The following is a 6,413-nucleotide window of genomic DNA, read 5'->3' on the forward strand; positions in this document are numbered from 1 at the left end:
CATTTTTTACCCACTCCCTATATCCACATTATTTGCCGTCTAACTTTACAGTGTATATCTATCTTAATATTAGCCTAGGCCACATGACTTCCTTTGGCTGACGGGAGGTTGGTAAACGTAATACAGTCAGAAAAGAAAAGTGTATGTGTGCTTGGGCTTGTTTGCTCTCTGCCTTGGTTATGAGAACAAGCCCTGACTTGTTGCTAGAGACACACGGATCAGAGCTGAATTGCTTTAGATATCCCAGCTGAGGCTATCTGAGATTAGAACACAGCCAGCCAATACTCACATGTGAGTGAACCCAGCCAAGATAAGCAGAGGCATCTAGCCATCTAGCCAACCATTCCAGACATGTGAGAAATAAACATTTATTGTTAAATGCCACTAAGGATTTTTGGTTTGTTACACATTATTACTGTGGCAGTAGATAACACACACCTGGCAGCACTCAGTCATATACTGTTCATGTTTGAGTGCATGATGTATGCCTATGTAACTTGAAATCTAGCAGAATCAATTAAGGACTCCCCCATCCTGCCTCACTCCTACTTAAGCACCAAAATGTATCCAGCTGGTTGATTGGAGTCAGCTGGTTCCAGCTTTTTCCACTTCAAAAAACAAACAGCAGTTCTCAAATCTTAGTGTCCATCAGATCACGTGATCTTCTGAATCAGAACCTAAGTTGAAAAGTGTGAGAAATGTTGATTTAGTAAATTCTTTATCTTCTTGGACTTGGAAGTGAAAGAATTAATTGATCAAGACCAATGAGTGAAATGCAAATTCAAAAAGTTTGCTTATACAATTTATTTAGGCATATTTATTTTATATACAATGAGTGATAACACATATGACACACGTTTCTTTGCTTAACTGTTAGTCTTCACACATTAAGTGATTAAAAGTAAAACTTCATCTTTGGTTCTGTTGTTTTAGTGCATGATCTCTCCAAAGGTTTTGCCTGTTTTGGCTGATGGAACCCCTTCGAGTGGTGGTAACATGCTTAGGTCTGTGTCGCACAGAAAGGCTGCAGGGACTCCTTTTGTTTTTAACAAAACTCAATTTCTAGTGTGCAAAACGTTTTCCTTTTGTTGCTGTTTAGCTGTTTATTTCTATTTTGCATCTTTCTCTTTCTCCTTGTATTTTCCAATTATCAACTTTCATTAACCTTTGCTGTACTTGGTTTCTTGGTGTTGGACAAATGTGGGGACACCTTGAAAATAAAATACTTTCTTTTTGATCATCTAATTATGAGGATAGTCCTTAGTATGCTTGCTTTCCTCAGAAGACTTCCCCTGGCTGTATGAAGGTTGTTCACAACCTTGAAAAGACCCCATATTGGCCTCTGAATATAGGGCCATTGATATTGTTGACAGCTAAGAAGATTATAGAGCATCAATGTTGAAACAGAATGAAGTACACTACATATGCATATTTAAAAAAGGGCATACTACTTCATATAGTTTGGATGTCTGACCCCTGCAAATCCCATGTTTAAATATGATCTCCAATGTTGGAGGTGGGGCATAGTGGGAGGTGTTTTAGTCATGGGCGTGAATCCCTCATGAATGGTTTGGTGCCCTCTAGGTGGTAATAAGTGAGTTCCTGCTCTGTTATTTACCACGAGATCTGATTGTTAAAAAGAGCCTGGCCCTTCCTCCCTCTCTTGCTCCCTGTCTCTCTATGTGACAAACATGATCCCCCTTTGCCTTCTGCTATGTCTGTAGGCTTTCTAAGGCCTGACCAGACACGGATGCTGACACCATGCTTCTTGTTAAAGTCTGCAGAACCATGAGTCAAAAGTAAACTTTTTCGTTATAAGTTACCCAGTCTCAGGTATTCCTTCGCAGCAATGCAAAATGGACTAACACACCAGTGTTAGGAATTTGATGGTTATTTTAAGTTAGAAGAGCATGACTGCTTATCCTTTTCATCTGTTCTTTCAAGTTTTCCAGCTTTTTGTTTTAGGACTTCTGTCCTAATTACTCTTGTCCTTATTGGCATTAGCCTTTTATTACTCCCTAAAGTAGGTATGAATGTTCTTCATTCTTCCCTTGTAAAACTTAGAAACTTGGGGTCTTCAAAAGAAGATACTGCCCACTGCTCTGGAAAATCTGAAATAGATGGGAGTATCTAGGTGTATTATTTGTCATGGATATCATCAAGAAAGTATAATGGCCAAAAAAAGGGTTATTAAAAGACACATGAACCGCTACCTCTCTCTCTGATATCAGAATGATCTCTAAGACTGAGCCAGAGTGCATAGTTTTAAAACAGCCAGAGTAGTCTCATTACCTTTCACTATAGAAGTCTTCACATAGTTGCTTTACTTATTATTAACCAAATTGAGTTTTGTCTTCCTAAGTTTGCCTGGGACCCCAAAAAGGCTAGGCCTTCTAGAGGGAGGGGGCCCAGCACCCTAACAGATATTCCTGGTCACCCCTTCTTTCAGGTGCACCAAGCATAGATGTCTTTATCAGTCAGGTCCCAGTGGCAGAACCAGACTGGCTTTCATCTTCACGTCTTTTTTGTTTCCTCTGACTCTTGAGTATGGATGAAACCTCTGGCTTGTGAACTCTGGGATATCAATAAGCCCTTTAGCCCAGTGGTTTTCAATCTCTGTTGCACTTTGGAATCACTTGAGGCACTTTGAAAAATCCAGATGCCCAGGCCACACCACTATTAATTATATTAGGGTCTCTGGGATCTCAGGCATTAATGCTTTTGTCAAACTCTTGGAGTAGTTCAGCATGAAGAAAAGTTGAGAACCATTGCTCTAATTAATTTCTCACAGCTCATTCTAAGTTCTGTACTTTCAGTAAATTGGGATATACTGTTTTATACCTCTGTGATTTGGGGGTAGAAAGTACTAGATTATATGCATTGTGCCCATAACAAGACTATCTTAAGATCTTCTTTTTCTTCTCTACCTTTCCTGTTTGTAAAAAAAAAAAAAAATCTATTTTTTCCTTCATGGCTGTTAGTCAAAGTATAAAGTAGTTCTGCTTTAAATGTAAAGCATGGGGCTTATGTTCAAACCACTGCTACCCCAGCAGAAAGTCTTGAAACCATTATGTCTTTCAAACCTAGCATATGGTATGAGGTAAACATATAATTGTTAAATTAAATTGAAACATGCATGTTTCTCCTTCACTCATAATAAGCACATTATCCCACTGTGTCCCTACATTTCTGAAACTCTCAGGTAATTCTGACTTGCCTGGACTAAACAGGATCCTTTCATCTTTCTAGATGTCTAGCTCCAAGTACTCACTGCCATGATGTTTAATATTCTATGAATTCTTAAGTTCTAAGGAGATTTTCAAGATAAATACAATATTATTTTGGCAGGCAGTTGTATGTTTGTGGGTGGGGGATGATACATGCTCCTATATATCTCTTTAACATGGAAGGAGCTTGGTTTATTTCGCTCCTATTTTATTCCCTTAGGAGCCAGGAAGAATACTCAAGAGGAAAAGGGATTTTATTTCACTCTGAGAGGTAACAGTGATAGAAACTTGGAAATGAAAGCAAGTGTGCATAGGTATGTAGGTCATGAATTTTAGAAGTCTGAAGTACTTCTGGTTTATTCATCTAAAATGAAAGTATTCTTCAACCATCCAAATCATATTTATGGCTTATTTGGGAAAATTTATCTTAAAACCAGATATGGATTTTGGAAGGAATCCAGAATCCTGGACGGTTAAATTCACTTGGGGTCGAAGGCAAAATTGCTGGAAGATTAAATTTTTCTTATTAAGCCTGCAATATTCAGATTTGGGGAATACAGAAGAAATAACTTAAAATATCTTCCTGGAAGTAACTGTATATCATCAACTTTAGATGAAAAAGCTAGGAATTTTATTTGAAAGGATAATTACTCCTCTCTCTAGAGTTTGCTTAAATAAATTCAAGGACCAAATTTACAGCTTCAATCATGCACTGTTAAAAGTTTTTTTTTTTTTTTTTTTTTTTTTTTTTTTTTTTTTTTTTTGCAGAATTTGTTAAAGTTGGAATACTTATTAAATTTTTGCTTGTTCATTCATTTGGGACATGCTTATTGAATGCCTACTATACACCAGGTTCTCTCAGGTCCTGGAAATACAGTGGTGGACAAGACGGTCCCTGTCCTCATGGAACTTACAGTTTAGAGAAGAAGAAAGTCATTGAACAAATAAGTGACCCATGTAGTGATTTAATGCCAGTTGTGGTAAGCACAACAAGAGGAAAATTACAGTGCGCAATGGAAATCATTAATATGGGAAGTGCCTTATCTTGGGGTTTAGGATGGTTTTCCTGAGGAAATTACATTTCAGCTGGCACTAGTGGGATTAGCACCTGTTAACTCACATGTTATTTTGCTAGTGATTTAAATCAAATCACTGGAAGCTGACATTTGTAGAGGAACCAGTTCTGTGTGACCAGTAGCCTAGGAACTTGTGTAAAATTTAATCTAGGATATCAGTAACTCTTTATATCCATAGAACCCAAAGCTTAACAGCCAAAGTGGCAGGAATAACTCAAAATATATTCATTCACTCAATAAATATTTGCACTGGCAGTACAGCAGTGAACAGAAATCCCTGTCCTCATGGAGCTTGCCTGATAGCAGAACAGAGAGCCATAAACAAGGTAAATAAGTACAATATATAGCATGTTATTGATAACTGCTCTGGAGGAAAAATAATGCAGATAGGGAGTTAGGAAGTGTTGGTGGTTTCAAACTTACCATAGCTTCCTTTAGCATAATGCTCTTGGAAGAAAATGTACTCCGATTCTACTTACAGACCAGGATTGCAGTTGGCTGGGACTGGTACCATATTTGAAAGTTCATTGGAATTCTTCAGAGCTGTCATCCCTAAATTATAGTGAGGAGACACTAATGTCATTTTCCTCACGACTTGTGATTTGTAGACTTCAGAGAAGCAAAAGTGCTGGCAGAGACGTCCTTGACTGCCACAAAGTGAGAGGCTCATCTGTTGGCTGAGGGCCTTTGTGTGTCTGCAGAGGCAGGGGAGTACAGTGTGATACAGTGGAGGGGGCTGGGCTTCTGGAGTCAGACCCAGGCTCTGATTCGTAAGCTGTATGATCCCTGGGAAACTAATACATCTCTCTGATCCTTAGTTTCCTTAATTGAAAAATAAATGGCTTGGACCAGATCTCTCAAACTTTTTCAAACCTGAAGACATCCTAAGCCGAAAGGCTCAGGGATGCTTCTTGGAGCCATTGAAAGCACCTTGTATACACTAATTTCCCTGCGTTCATTCATAGCCTTTCTCCTGGGAAGGTAAATATATTGTAATTATATTAACAACATTTTAATAACAATAATCAACACTTGTGTATTACTAGTTATGTGCTAGGTATATTTCTCAGCCTCTCACCTATAGTCCTCACAACAGTCTTACAGGGTGAATATTATTATCATTCCTATTTCACAAATGACAAATTCAGAGAGGTTAGTTAACTTGCGCAAGGTTTCCCAGGTAGTAAGGGATAGGAAATAGAAATAAAATTCAGGCAGTTCACGTCATTTTGAAAACACACATCCCACTAATAAAATAGTTTTGAGCACTCATCCCAATATATTTATTGATTTAAAATTATATGTATGTATTAATGTAATAATAGTATATACATTATAAAGCCTGCATAAAATAGAAACAAATTATCGGTCAAAGTGAAATAAATTTTATAGTTTTATTAACAGCACAAAAGGTTTTGCTTTCATAAATATGATCAAATATGCTTCCTTTTTTTTTTTTTTTTTTGAGACAGAGTCTCGCTCTGTCGCCCATGCTGGAGTGCAGTGGCTCAATCTTGGCTCCCTGAAAGCTCTGCCTCCCGGGTTCACGCCATTCTCCTGCCTCAGCCTCCTGAGTAGTTGGGACAGCAGGTGCCTGCCACCACACCTGGCTAACTTTTTATATTTATAGTAGAGACGGGGTTTCACTGTGTTAGCCAGGATGGTCTCGATCTCCTGACCTTGTGATCTGCCTGCCACGGCCTCCCAAAGTGCTGGGATTCCAGGCGTGAGCCACTGCGCCCGGCCCATATTTTGTTTTAAATTGTGGACTATGGTATGTGATTCAGCTATTCAAAGATCTATTTCTAAGTTCTTAGCTGAAAAAAATACCTCTGAAGATACTTGGATCTTTATGGAAGAAGTACAGCATTAGCTGCCCTTCATTATGATATGTGTTTTGTCAATCATCCACTGTTTATATAAAGGAGTTTTAAATTATTATTGTTGAAAATTCCTATCGTTGCTGATTTTATTAGTTGTTCCTGCAAACTCCTTGGAAGCAGGTGCATTTTTACATTTTAACGGATGAGATTAAAACCAACTAATATGTTATTTTGAGGGTGTTGAAGCTGCTTAGAATATTGTTTCTACCTTTTTTCTTTTTTGGTAA

Source organism: Macaca nemestrina, chromosome 8, assembly GCF_043159975.1.
Source record: "Macaca nemestrina isolate mMacNem1 chromosome 8, mMacNem.hap1, whole genome shotgun sequence".
Taxonomy (NCBI): domain Eukaryota; kingdom Metazoa; phylum Chordata; class Mammalia; order Primates; family Cercopithecidae; genus Macaca; species Macaca nemestrina.